Source organism: Panthera tigris, chromosome A1 (assembly GCF_018350195.1).
Source record: "Panthera tigris isolate Pti1 chromosome A1, P.tigris_Pti1_mat1.1, whole genome shotgun sequence".
In the NCBI taxonomy this organism is placed as follows: Eukaryota; Metazoa; Chordata; class Mammalia; order Carnivora; family Felidae; genus Panthera; species Panthera tigris.
The window spans coordinates 20,823,737-20,837,046 of record NC_056660.1 but is presented as its reverse complement, the minus strand read 5'-3'; positions in this window follow the sequence as shown (position 1 = coordinate 20,837,046).

Here is a 13,310-nt window from a genome sequence, read left to right as displayed (position 1 = left end):
CTATGATACTTTTGCACAATTTGAGTATTTCCCTATTCCAAAGTCCATGGGCCGTTCATTACTTCAATGCCCATTGGGTTTTAAAACCTGGTATCATAAACTTCCTATATCACCTTCTCCTCTTCTTTAATTCCAGGAAACAACATTTGATAAACACACTCTTCTCACTTTCCCTTTTCTACCTCTGGCCTTTTCCCACTTAAGCCCTTACTCCCCCAAATTTCTGTTTATTCATTAATTTCTTTAAAAAACATTATTACTATTATTATTATTATTATTATTATTATTATTATTTGAGAGTGGGAGTGGGAGAGGGGCAGAGGGAGAGGGAGATATCAGCGCAGATGATTAGCGCAGAGCCTGATGCGGTGCTTGATCTGATGACCTTGATGAGATCATGACCTGAGCTGAAACCAAGAGTTGGATACTTAACTGACTGAGCCACCCAGGTGCCTCCTTCACTCATTTCTTTTTTCAGTCAGTGACACAACATTTATTGTCTGTGCAGAATCAATGACTGTGCTAGGTATCCTGTTACATTATCTTGAATTTTCTTTCAAGCTAGGTTACCCTAACTGAGTAAAATTAGGGAAAATACATGGAGTAGAATTCCTTTATCCTTGAAAAATACATTAAGAAAATGTAGTTCCATTTCCAAGTGTAGAACGACTTAGAGACACAAAACAAAGGGGAATCTGAAAACGAGGGCAGTGACAAGGAGCTGCTGTTTCAGCTACCTTTTATTTTGTAAACATTTCAGTAATTGCAGACTTTGGGTTTAATCGCCTTGCAGGGTGGTAGACAAGGCATTTGTCAAGAGATGAGTTGTTGGAATTGCGATCCCCTCACACATATACCTACAGATGACACTCTCAAATTTCTGTCCCCAACTCACTTTCCTTTCACTCATTATACAATTTATTCAACAAATATCCATTCAATGTCTTCTCTGGGCTGCACACCATTCCGGGCACTCAAAAGAGGGGATTCCCATCATTGTTAGGTCACACTGGATGGGTCGATGTATGAATGCATCACAGAGTGTTTTGAACGTGCAAACATGTTGTTGTGGTCCTGTAAAAGTCATCTGGATGCAGTGTGGTCTCGGCCCTGCGCCCTTGGTGAGACCTTGGTGAGACTTCCTTCCCCTCTGTTGTTCTCCTCACCTGTGAACATTCCTGCTTGCTTAGCTCTGGATTTCAGCCACACCCTCCTCACCCTAGGAAAGAGTTGTCATATAACGCCCCTGGAACTTAGCATGCACTTTGTGATCTTTGAGGGCAGTGTGCAAAGCCTCGGAGACCCACTCCGAGAGGGTGGGCTTTCTGCAGGGGTTGGCTCCTGGGCTCCCAGTCATCCTATGTTTCCTTCTCACAGGAACAGTCCCCTCCACCCACTCTAGGGTCAGGTGGATACCACCAAGGGCCTCCAGAAAACCACCTTCTGAGGTAGTTTTTCAGGCCCACGAAATGTAGCATGCATAAAACTGGAGGTACAATGCAGCCACAAGACAGACAAAAGGGTGAGGGCGAGGAGAGCTCTATAAGCCAGTGTGTTTGCACAGCCATCCTCATGCAAGGCTAATAATCAGCAGGTGAATACTTTTCGAGAGAAAGACAGTACAATGGAGCACCCCCCTCCCATTGCTGAAAGTCTGACAATACCAGAGAGAGTCCAGGGCTTAAACAATTTTGGGTGCTGTGGGGCTGCTGGCTGGGATCCCAAGTGCCTGCTTTGAGAGAGAGCAAAGAAACAGGAACTTTGGGGAGCCTCTCACTGACCCTCCCATGGGGGATGGAGTTTCTCCCATAGAAGCCTTGCTGTCAGATTCTCAGGCCTGCAAACAGACATTCTAGTTTTTGAGTAATTTAAGTGGTAACTATAAGTTCACTGAGAGCTGCACTGAAGGCCGACTTTTCTCTCTAGTGTAATTATTCAAGGGCAACCATGTGTTGGCAAAAGAAGTATAAAGGGCAGACCCTGCCTCTTATTCCTTCCAGACAGAGAAGCCCAGGGCTTCAGTGTGGTTGGAGCATATCATCTATAGCCTATTTTTAAAGTTTGGGAAAACTCAATGGGTTGATAGGCTCACTGGAGTTTGGGTCACTGGGGGGCCATGGTTGACAACTATTTGCTGTCCAGTCAAGAATACGTTTGGGCGCCTGGGTGGCTCAGTTGGTTGGGTGTCCGACTTCGGCTCAGGTCATGATCTTGTGGTGAATTTGGGCCCCATGTTGGGCTCTGTGCTGACAGCTCAGAGCCTGGAGCCTGCTTCAGATTCTGTGTCTTCCTCTCTCTCTGTCCCTCCCCTGCTCACACTCAGTCTCTCTCTCTCTCTTTCTCTCTCTGTCTCTCTGTCTCTCTGTCTCTCTCTCCCTCATAAATAAATAAATGTTAAAAAAAAAAAGAATATGTTTTCAGGTTATTTGTTCAACTCTGTGGATCCCCCTTGGTGCATGGGCTACTTTAAAAGTTTATGGGGGGGGGTTGTGCCTGGGTGGCTCAATCATGTTGAATTTTGGATTCTTGGTTTCAGCTCAGGTCATGGTCTCGGGGTTGTGGGGTTGAGCCCCACGTTGGGCTCTGTGCTGACAGTGTGGAGCCTGCTTGGGATTCCCTCTCTCTCTCTCTCTCTCTCTCTCTCTCTCTCTCTCTCTCCCTCTATGCCCCTCCCCCATGTGTGCTCTTTCTCTCTCAAAATAAACATTTAAAAAAAAGTTTATAGAAAGGCCCATTTCTTCCTTTTTTTTTTTTTTTTTTTGAAATGTAGTGTAGATTTTGGTATCAGACGTGATTATCTGTAAGTTTGGGCATTGCCAGTTTTAAGTTATATGAACATGTTCATGTCCCTTAAACTCATGGAGACTCAATTACTTTACCCTTATGATGGGAATAATTGCCTTGCTCTGACAGAAATCATATGTGTTGTGACTTTGGTGACTTCTTTTTGTGTGTGTGTGCATTTCAGGATACTTTTATAAAAAGCAAAAAAAAAAAAAAAAATCAGGTTCTTTTTAGTTCTGCTTGCACATAGAGAGGTAAAGTTCAAGGGTCAGCAAGAACGCTTGAGCCTGTGCCATGGGGCTGGAGGAATCTGGCCCACTACGGAACCTTGACCGTTGGGAATCCATAAGTCAGGGTTTGCCCTGGAGATATTGTCCACAGATAATCTGCATAACACCTAGAATAGCAATCAGAGGTAAAATGTACATTTGGTTTGACAGTGTATAAGAAGTACTTGTCATGGTACATACTTACCATTGTCTACAAATCACTAGCTCCAGCAGTGTTTAATACAAACTTGGAATGAGTAAATACTTGGCCAAGCAGAGCTGAAGACTTCTTCCTTCTTCCTTCCCTCACTCATTCTCTCATTTACTCACTCACTCACTCACTCATCCATCCATCTATTATTTCCTGAGCCCCTCCCCAGGACCAATACTGGGGATATGTTAGTGAAGACAACAATTTGCTGTCCTCAGGCAGCACAATTCCAGTCAGACAGACCAACAAATTAAGAAATTAAAATGTAACATAATGTTAAGTCAAATACAAAGTATTTGAAACAGAGTAAAGCAGGGAAAGGAGATAGAGTTGTTTTCAACAACTCAACAGGGAGATCAAGGAAGACCTCTGTGAGTAGATAATGTTTGATCAGACACCAGGATCAAGTGAGGAAAAGAGCCAAAAGGGTATCGGCGGAAGGACCTCTTTAGCCACAAACCAGGATTGTCCAGGAAAACTAAAACCTATAGTTACCCTGTAGGACCTGGTGAGGACTTCAGATTTTATTCTAGGTATGAAGGGAAGCCATCAGGGAGAGATAGGATCTGATTTTTGTTTTAAAAAGATCATACTGGCTGCCGTATGGAAGGGAGACCATAGGAAGGTAAGACTGGAAACACAGAGACCAGTTAGGAGGCCACTGCAAAAGCCCAGATGGGAGATGACAGCTTATCTTTAAGTAGGGTTGACTTCCATCATTCTAATTTGACTCCACACTGAACTCATCCTGAGTATTTAGCCCTCTTTTTCACTCATGAGGCAGAATTATTTGCTCTCAATATTAAAGAAAATCAGAAAGATCAGTGATTCTCATCGTCTCTCTTCCAAGGATGGTGCTGGGCTTGTGGATGAAGGCAGATGCCTTCTGCAATGTTTCAGGTCTTCTCTCCTCCCTTCTTCCCAAGGAGGTATCAATCTCTCTACTTGCTCTTTATTTCTGGTAGTCTTTTGGTTTCAGAACTCAATGTCCTCTCCTCTTTCTCACTTTCCATTGTGAACCAAAAATTTCCATTAGTCTTCCAAAGTAATTTTGAGCATGCATCAATTGCATTCATAAATAGTCCCATCAGGGACATTCTGTATTTCATTGGAGTCAGCCCAAAGGTCATGATATATGAATTTGGAATTGTCTTTCAGTAGTCCTTGGAAAAGTTTTATTAGGTACGTGGTGGAACTGGAAAAATGTCTTGGAACTTGTAGGTTATGTAACTCTAATAGCTTCATTGCTAGAATGCTTGGGACTCTTACTCATGACTTCATTTCTCCTGAATGTGGGTTTCATGCATCTGGTTACTTGGCTGTTTTCAGAAAGTAGGGGTAATAGTCACATTAATGTATCATCTTTTCCATGATTAGAAAAGAAACCTGAGAATGCTTTCCTAGCAAATATGTAGACACAGTTTCCTCCAACACCTGTTCTTTCAAGTCATGAGATGTTTGAAAATAACCACATAAGTTCCTGTGTCTGATCCAGCCTTTTGAATACCTACTAGGGCAACATAAAAATTTTGCTAGTGTGAGCAAATGTCAGCATGCCCCCCTTTTCTATCCCTCCCATGGATTCAAGTACAGTAAATGTCTATTGATTTGGAATGACCAGGGGATTGGGTATTTTGGCTCCATGTAATTAACCAGCAGATTAAAAAACACATTTTTCACAAGAAAATCCCTAATGTCACATTGCTATTAAGTTAAGGAGCTGGGATTCTGATTCTACATTCTAAATACTCATTTACCTTGCTAAGTTTAAAAATTATGCAAAAATGCATTCTTATTGTGGAAAAATTAGAAAACACAGGTGGATAAAAAAATGAACCTAAAAAAAACAAAAAGTTCACCATTCAGAGATAACCACGGTTAATGTTTTGGTTCACTTCTTTCCAGATATTTAAAAAAAAATTTTTTTTTTAACATTTATTTATTTTTGAGACAGAGAGAGACAGAGCATGAACGGGGGAGGGTCAGAGAGAGAGGGAGACACAGAATCTGAAATAGGCTCCAGGCTCTGAGCCAACAGCACAGAGCCTGATGTGGGGCTTGAACTCACAAACCGCGAGATCATGACCCGAGCCGAAGTCGGACACTTAACCGACTGAGCCACCCAGGCGCCCCTCCAGATATTTTTTTATACAAATATAAATACAAATGCTTTTTCAAAAGTGGATACTACTTTCAACTTCATTTCACCTTTAATGATATCTTGTGTTTTGTTAATGTCTTTCTATGTCATGAATATAGACCATGACCTTTACTGCTGTTTTTTTAAAAATTTTTTTTTAATGTTTTATTTATTTTTGAGACAGAGAGAGACAGAGCATGAATGGGGGAGGGGCAGAGAGACAGGGAGACACAGAATCTGAAGCAGGCTCCAGGCTCTGAGATGTCAGCACAGAGCCTGACGCAGGGCTCGAACTCACGGACCGTGAGATCATGACCTGAGCCGAAGTCAGATGCTTAACCGACTGAGCCACCCAGGCGCCCCTGCTTTTGTTTTTTAAAGTAATCTCTATGCCCAACTTGGGGCTCAGACTCACAACCCTGAGATCAGGAATTTCATGCTCTACTGACTACACCAGGCAGGCGTCCCCAGCATTATCATTTTTAAACTTGCATTGTTTTCCGTTCCAGGATGCTGGAATGACTTATTAAATGCTTCATTATTATTATTTTTTTTCTGCATTGGACTACCACTTGATTACCCAATCCCCTTGTTTTTGGACATTTATTGAGTGCTAATGATATTCCAGGCTCATGGTGAGCACTTTACATATGTGCTTTCATTTCTTTAACTTGCTTACAACTTCTTGCCATTACTGACAATGCTTAATCTGTATGTACCTTTCTGTATGATTATGCAGTGGTTATTTAAAGGCTTCTCTTAAATATGGCCAAAAAATACCTCTCAGAAAGTTTCTAACAATTTGTACTCACAAAGCAGCAAAACTGTTTAATTCTTCACATCCACACAACTGGTAGGTGTTATCAGTTTTTAAAATTTTCTCTAATCTTTTATAGAAAAATGATATCTCATTATTTTAACTTGAATTTCTCTGATTGCTAAAGGAGCAAAATATTTTTCTATTGGTGTGTTTATTTTTTTCCTTAAAAATATTTTAAATCTAATATATATTTTGAAAGAATCCATATTTTAACTATATGTACCGACACATACATAATTTTGTCAAATGCATACTTGTAAAACTATAAAATGCTCCTTTTACTGATATTTTTCTTTTTCTTTTTTGTTTGCTTCACCCTCTTCCTTCCTTTCACCTCAGCCTCTCTGGCTCCCAAGTAGCCTTTAAAACAGCACTGAAGGGCACCTGGGTGGCTCAGTCAGTTGAGCGTCCGACTCTTGGTTTTGTCTCAGGTCATGATCTCATGGTTCGTGGGTTCCAGCCCTGCATCAGGCTCTGTGCTGGCAATGCGGGGCCTGCTTGGGATTCTCTCATTCCCTCTCTCTCTGCCTCCCTTTGTGCACACACACACACTCTCTCTCTAAATGAATACACTTAAAAAAACCCAGCACCGAATACACCTTTGTTTGAATATTTCTGTGTTCTCATACAATCCTCATATAATGTACCATATACATTGTACATTGTCCAATGGATATAAAGTGATAATCCTATTATTGTATTTTGCATATTCATGGTTACTACTTATAAATTTGTACATCTTTTGCTTACCACAGATTTGTTCATCTGTGAATGGTCTTTGCTCATCATTTTATTGGGTTGTTTGTTCTTTCTTGTCTATTTTTTTAATGTTTATTTATTTTTGACAGTGAGAGAGAGAGAGAGAGAGACAGAGCATGAGCAGGGGAGGGGCGGAGAGAGAGGGAGACACAGAATCTGAAGCAGGCTCCAGGCTCTGAGCTGTTAGCACAGAGCCCGACTCGGAGCTCGAATTCACGGACCACGAGATCGTGACCTGAGCCGAAGTCGGACGCTCAACTGACTGAGCCACCCAGGTGCCCCCTTTCTTGTGTGTTTGTAAGTGATTTTTGCGTATTAATTTAAACTTTTGTATTTGTTACATATACTTTTTTTCCCACATCTATTTTTTTGTCTATTATCTTTATTTATGAGATCTATTGCCATACAAAAGCTTTTAGTTTTTGTTTTATTTTATTTTATGTTATTTTATTTATTCCATTGTATTTAATATACACTGTTGTTTTAGTCTCAGGTGTACAATATAGCGATTCAACAATTCCATATATTCCTCAGTGCTGATCAAGACGATTGTAGCCTTAATCCCCTTCACCTATTTCACCCATTCCCCCAAACACCTCCCCTCTGGTAAACCATCTGTTTGTTCTCTATAGTTAAGAGTCTGTTTCTTGGTTTCTCTTTTTCCCCTTTGTTTCGTTTCTTAAATTACAGATATGAATGAAATCATATGGTATTTGTCTTTCTCTGACTGGCCTATTTTACTTAGCATTATACTTTCTAGATCCACCTATGTTTTTGCAAATAGCAAGATTTTATTATTTTTAATGGTAGAATAATATTCCATTATATATCCATATATATCCATATATACCCAACTTCTTTATCCATTCATCTACCAATAGACACTTGGGTGGTTTCCATAATTTCCCTATTGTAAAAATGCTGCTATAAACATTGGGGTGTATGTATCCCTTTAAATTAGTATTTTTGTATCCTTTGGGTAAATACCTAGCAGTGCAATTGCTGGGTCATAGGGTAGTTCTATTTTTAACTTTTTGAGGAACCTCCATACTGTCTTCCAGAGTGGCTGCACCAGTTTGCATTCCCACAACAGTGCAAGAGTGTTCCTCGCCAACACCTGTTGTTTCTTGTGTTGTTAATTTTAGACATTCTGGCAGGTGTGAGGTAGCATCTCATCATGACTTTGATTTGTATTTCCCTAATGATGAGTGATATTGAGCATCTTTTCTTGTGTCTGTTAACTATCTGGATGTCTTCATTGGAAAAGTGTCTATTTCTGAGTCTGCTCATTTCTTTTTTTAAATTTTTCTTCAACATATGAAATTTATTGTCAGATTGGTTTCCATACAACAGCCAGTGCTCATCCCAAAAGATGCCCTCTTCAATGCCCATCACCTACCCTCCTCTCCCTCCCACCCCCCATCAACCCTCAGTTTTTAACAGTCTCTTATACTTTGGCTCTCTTCCACTCTAACACCTTTTTTTTTTTTCCTTCCCCTCCCCCATGGGTTTCTGTTAAGTTTCTCAGGATCCACATAAGAGTGAAAACATATGGTATCTGTCTTTCTCTGTATGGCTCATTTCACTTAGCATCACACTCTCCAGTTCCATCCACGTTGCTACAAAGGGCCATATTTCATTCTTTCTCATTGCCACGTAGTACTCCATTGTGTATATAAACCACAATTTCTTTATCCATTCATCAGTTGATGGACATTTAGGCTCTTTCCATAATTTGGCTATTGTTGAGAGTGCTGCTATAAACATTGGGGTACAAGTGCCCCTATGCATCAGTACTCCTGTATCCCTTGGGTAAATCCCTAGCAGTGTTACTGCTGGGTAATAGGGTAGGTCTATTATTAACTTTTTGAGGAACCTCCACACTGTTTTCCAGAGTGGCTGCACCAGTTTGCATTCCCACCAACAGTGCAAGAGGGTTCCCGTTTCTCCACATCCTCGCCAGCATCTATAGTCTCCTGATTTGTTCATTTTGGCCACTCTGACTGGCGTGAGGTGATATCTGAGTGTGGTTTTGATTTGTATTTCCCTGATGAGGAGCAACGTTGAGCATCTTTTCATGTGCCTGTTGGCCATCCGGATGTCTTCTTTAGAGAAGTGTCTATTCATGTTTTCTGCCCATTTCTTCACTGGGTTATTTGTTTTTTGGGTGTGGAGTTTGGTGAGCTCTTTATAGATTTTGGATACTAGCCCTTTGTCTGATATGTCCTTTGCAAATATCTTTTCCCTTTCTGTTGGTTGCCTTTTAGTTTTGTTGGTTGTTTCCTTAGCTGTGCAGAAGCTTTTTATCTTCATAAGGTCCCAGTAATTCATTTTTGCTTTTAATTCCCTTGCCTTTGGGGATGTGTCAAGTAAGAAATTGCTATGGCTGAGGTCAGAGAGGTCTTTTCCTGCTTTCTCCTCTAGGGTTTTGATGGTTTCCTGTCTCACATTCAGGTCCTTTATCCATTCTGAGTTTATTTTTGTGAATGGTGTGAGAAAGTGGTCTAGTTTCAACCTTCTGCATGTTGCTGTCCAGTTCTCCCAGCACCATTTGTTAAAGAGACTGTCTTTTTTCCATTGGATATTCTTTCCTGCTTTGTCAAAGATTAGTTGGCCGTACTTTTGTGGGTCTAGTTCTGGGGTTTCTATTCTATTCCATTGGTCTATGTGTCTGTTTTTTGTGCCAGTATCATGCTGTCTTGATGATTACAGCTTTGTAGTAGAGGTTGAAGTCTGGGATTGTGATGCCTCCCGCTTTGGTCTTCTTCAAAATTACTTTGGCTATTCGGGGCCTTTTGTGGTTCCATATGAATTTTAGGATTGCTTGTTCTAGCTTTGAGAAGAATGCTGGTGCAATTTTGATTGGGATTGCATTGAATGTGTAGATAGCTTTGGGTAGTATTGACATTTTGACAATATTTATTCTTCCAACCCATGAGCATAGAATGTCTTTCCATTTCTTTATATCTTCTTCAGTTTCCTTCATAAGCTTTCTATAGTTTTCAGCATACAGATCTTTTACATCTTTGGTTGAATATGCCCATTTCTTAACTGGATTATTTGATTTTTGGGTATTGAGTTTGATAAGTTCTTTACAGATTTTGGATACTAACCCTTTATCAGATATGTCATTTGCAAATATCTTCTTCTGTTCCATAGGCTGCCTTTTAGTTTGTTGATTGTTTCCTTCACCGTGCAGGAAGGTTTTTATCTTGATGAGGTCTCAAAAGTTCATTTTTGCTTTTGTTTCCCTTGCCTCCGGCAACATGTCTAGTAAGAGGTTGCTCTGGCCAAGGTTAAAGAGGTTGCTGTCTGTTTCTCTTAGAGAATTTTGATGGTTTCCTGTCTCATGTTTAGGTCTTTCATCTATTTTGAATTTATTTTTGTGTATGGTGTAAGGAAATCGTCCAGTTTCATTCTTCTGCATATAGCTGTCCAGTTTTCCCAACACCATTTGTTGAAGAGACTGTCTTTTTTTCCATTGATTTTTCTTTCCTGCTTTGTCAAACATGAGTTGACTATGTAGTTCTGGGTCTATTTCTGGGTTTTCCATTCTGTTCCAATGATCTGTGTCTGTTTTTGTGCTAGTACCATACTGTCTTGATGACTATAGCTTTGTAGTATAGCTTGAAGTCCAGAATCGTGATGCCTTCAGCTTTGCTTTTCTTTTTCTGGATTAAGAAGCTTTCAGGTTTTTTTTTTTTTCTTTTAATATTTATTTATTTATTTTGAGAGAAGAGAGTGAGAGTGAGAGAGAGAGAGAGAGAGAGAGAGAGAGAGAATGCAAGCAAGGGAGGGGCAGAGAGAGAGAGGGAAAGAAAGAATCCCAAGCAGACAGCCCTGTAAGTACATAGCCTACAACGGAGTTTCATGACCTGAGCTGAAATCAAGAGTCCGATGCTTAACTGACTGAGCCACCCAGGTGCCCTGAAACGCTTTTAGTTCTTATTTAGCCAAATGCATTTAGACTTAGCTCCTGGGTCTCTAGTCATAGTTAAGAAGTCATGAATTGTAGACACTCATAGACTGTGAGGTCACAGATTTTCTTACAGTTGCTTAATTTTGTTACATAGAATTTTAATCTCTCTGGACTTTATTTCTGTATTTGTTATAAGAAACAGTCCATATTTATCTTCCAGATATGTATCTAGGATATTAGTATCAATTATTAAGTATGCCACAACTTTTTCCTATTGAAATTATGCCATTTTATAAGCAAATAAATTCTAAACTCTGGAGTGTTTATCTTATTTCAAGGCTCCATTTACTTGCTCCTATTTGATTACAGTGGCTTTATGATATATTCTGATATTTGGTAAGGCAAATCTTCCTATATTAATTTTTTGCATGTTTTTTGGATGTATGTTTTTTTCCTAACAATTTAAAAATAATATACCCAATTAAAACATATTGGAATACCAACTGAAATGTAGCAACTGTACATTAAGTTTTAGAGAATTGACATTTTTTTCTATGTATTCTTTCCTTCTAAGAATATGGAATACATTTTTATATTTTTTAGATCATACATTATACATATGTATTTTATTTATTTAAATTTGGATTTATTCATTTTGAAAGAAGGAAAGAGCAGGGGGAGGGGCGGAGAGAGAGGAGATAGTATTTGCACACGCTGACAGCATGATCCTGACGCGGGGTTTGATCCCCTGAACTGTGAGATGGTGACCTGAGCCAAAATCAAGAGTCAGATGCTTAACTGACTGAGCCACCCAAGTGCCCCCATACATTATATATTTTTATAAGATTCTGACATCCTATGTCTTGTTTATTAAATTACTTATGAAGTATTTTATGGTTTCTGTCACTGTTGTAAAAAGATTTGAATTTTCATTTTTTGATCCTAATTGCCAGAGAAAAGCTGTCAATTTTAAAATGTTTATTTTTAATCCAGAAATTAGAATAAATCATTTTATTAATTTTAGAATTTTTTTTTGTACTAGAATTCCTTGAGTTTTCTTTCTTTTTTAAATTTTTATTTATTTGTTTTTGAGAGAGAGACAGAGCGAGAGAACATGATTAGGGGAGGAGCAGAGAGAGAAGGAGACAGAGGATCCAAAGCGGTCTGTGTACTGACAGCAGAGAGCCCGATGCGGGGCTCAAACTCAGAACCAGGAGATCATGACCTAAGCCAAAGTCAGATGCTTAACTGACTGAGCCACCCAGGCACCCCTTGAGTTTTCTATCTATACAAGTATACTGTCATGTAATCAGCAAAAGATAGGTTTTTTCTTTTTTCAGTGCTCTTTGCTAATTATTTCGTTGTCTTGTAGTATTTACTACACTGCCTATAACAATGTTCAACATAATAGGTCATCTTTGTCTGCTTCTGATTTTAGAATTTGGTACTAGTTTTTAGAAAATTATCTTTATTGAATTTGAATACTTTTTTTCTGGTGCTATTTTTAATTAGGTTTGCCAAATGCCTATTAAGTATCTACTGATAAGACATGTGCTTTTATCTTCTAGTTTTTTGCTGGACTGAATTAAGTGGATACGTTCATTTCCTGATATGAAAGCACTCTAGTATTCCTGAAATATGTTCCACTTAGTCTTTTGATATATTATAGATTCTTTTTGCTAATATCTTCTTTAGAGTTTTTGCTTTGATAGTAATAAGTCAAATTGGTTTACAGTTTTCTATTTTGCTTCTGTTTTTATCAAATTTGGTCAGGAAAGTTATGTTGACATCATTGGGGAGTTCTATATATTTTTCTATGGTAAATTTTCTCTTAAAGCCCAGGTAAAAGTCAGCCATGAAGCCATCTCATCTTGGTATCTTTTTAAATGGTAGATATTGATCGTATTGTGGATTATTTGGTAATTGATTTATTAAAATTGTACAGTTATTACTGGGCTGGTTTTGTAATTGATATTTTGCTAAGAAATAGTTTATTCCTCTGGGTTTTCAAATCTTTTATCAGAGAATTGCTTTTAATATTCTTATGTTCCTCTTTCATGTCTCGTGAATCAATGATTACGTTTCCTTTCTTGTTCCTAAATTGTGCTTACTTTGTACTTTTTATTATTTATTTTATCAAGTTTTCAAGGCCTTTTACATTTTACTTTTTTTTTAAAGGTATATCAGCTTTTGGATTCAATTATCTTTTCTATTATTTTTGCTGTTATTTCTCATTTTGTGAATTTTATCTTTTCTCTTTTTAAATGCTATTTCCCAGCTTATTTTAGTTAATTTTATCATTTTTTTCTCGTTTGTTAACACAAATTTTCTTTGTTTACTGCCTTTTAAAACAGATTAAGGCATTTAAAGCTATGTATTTTGTGTTGACGATACCTTTTATTTGTGTC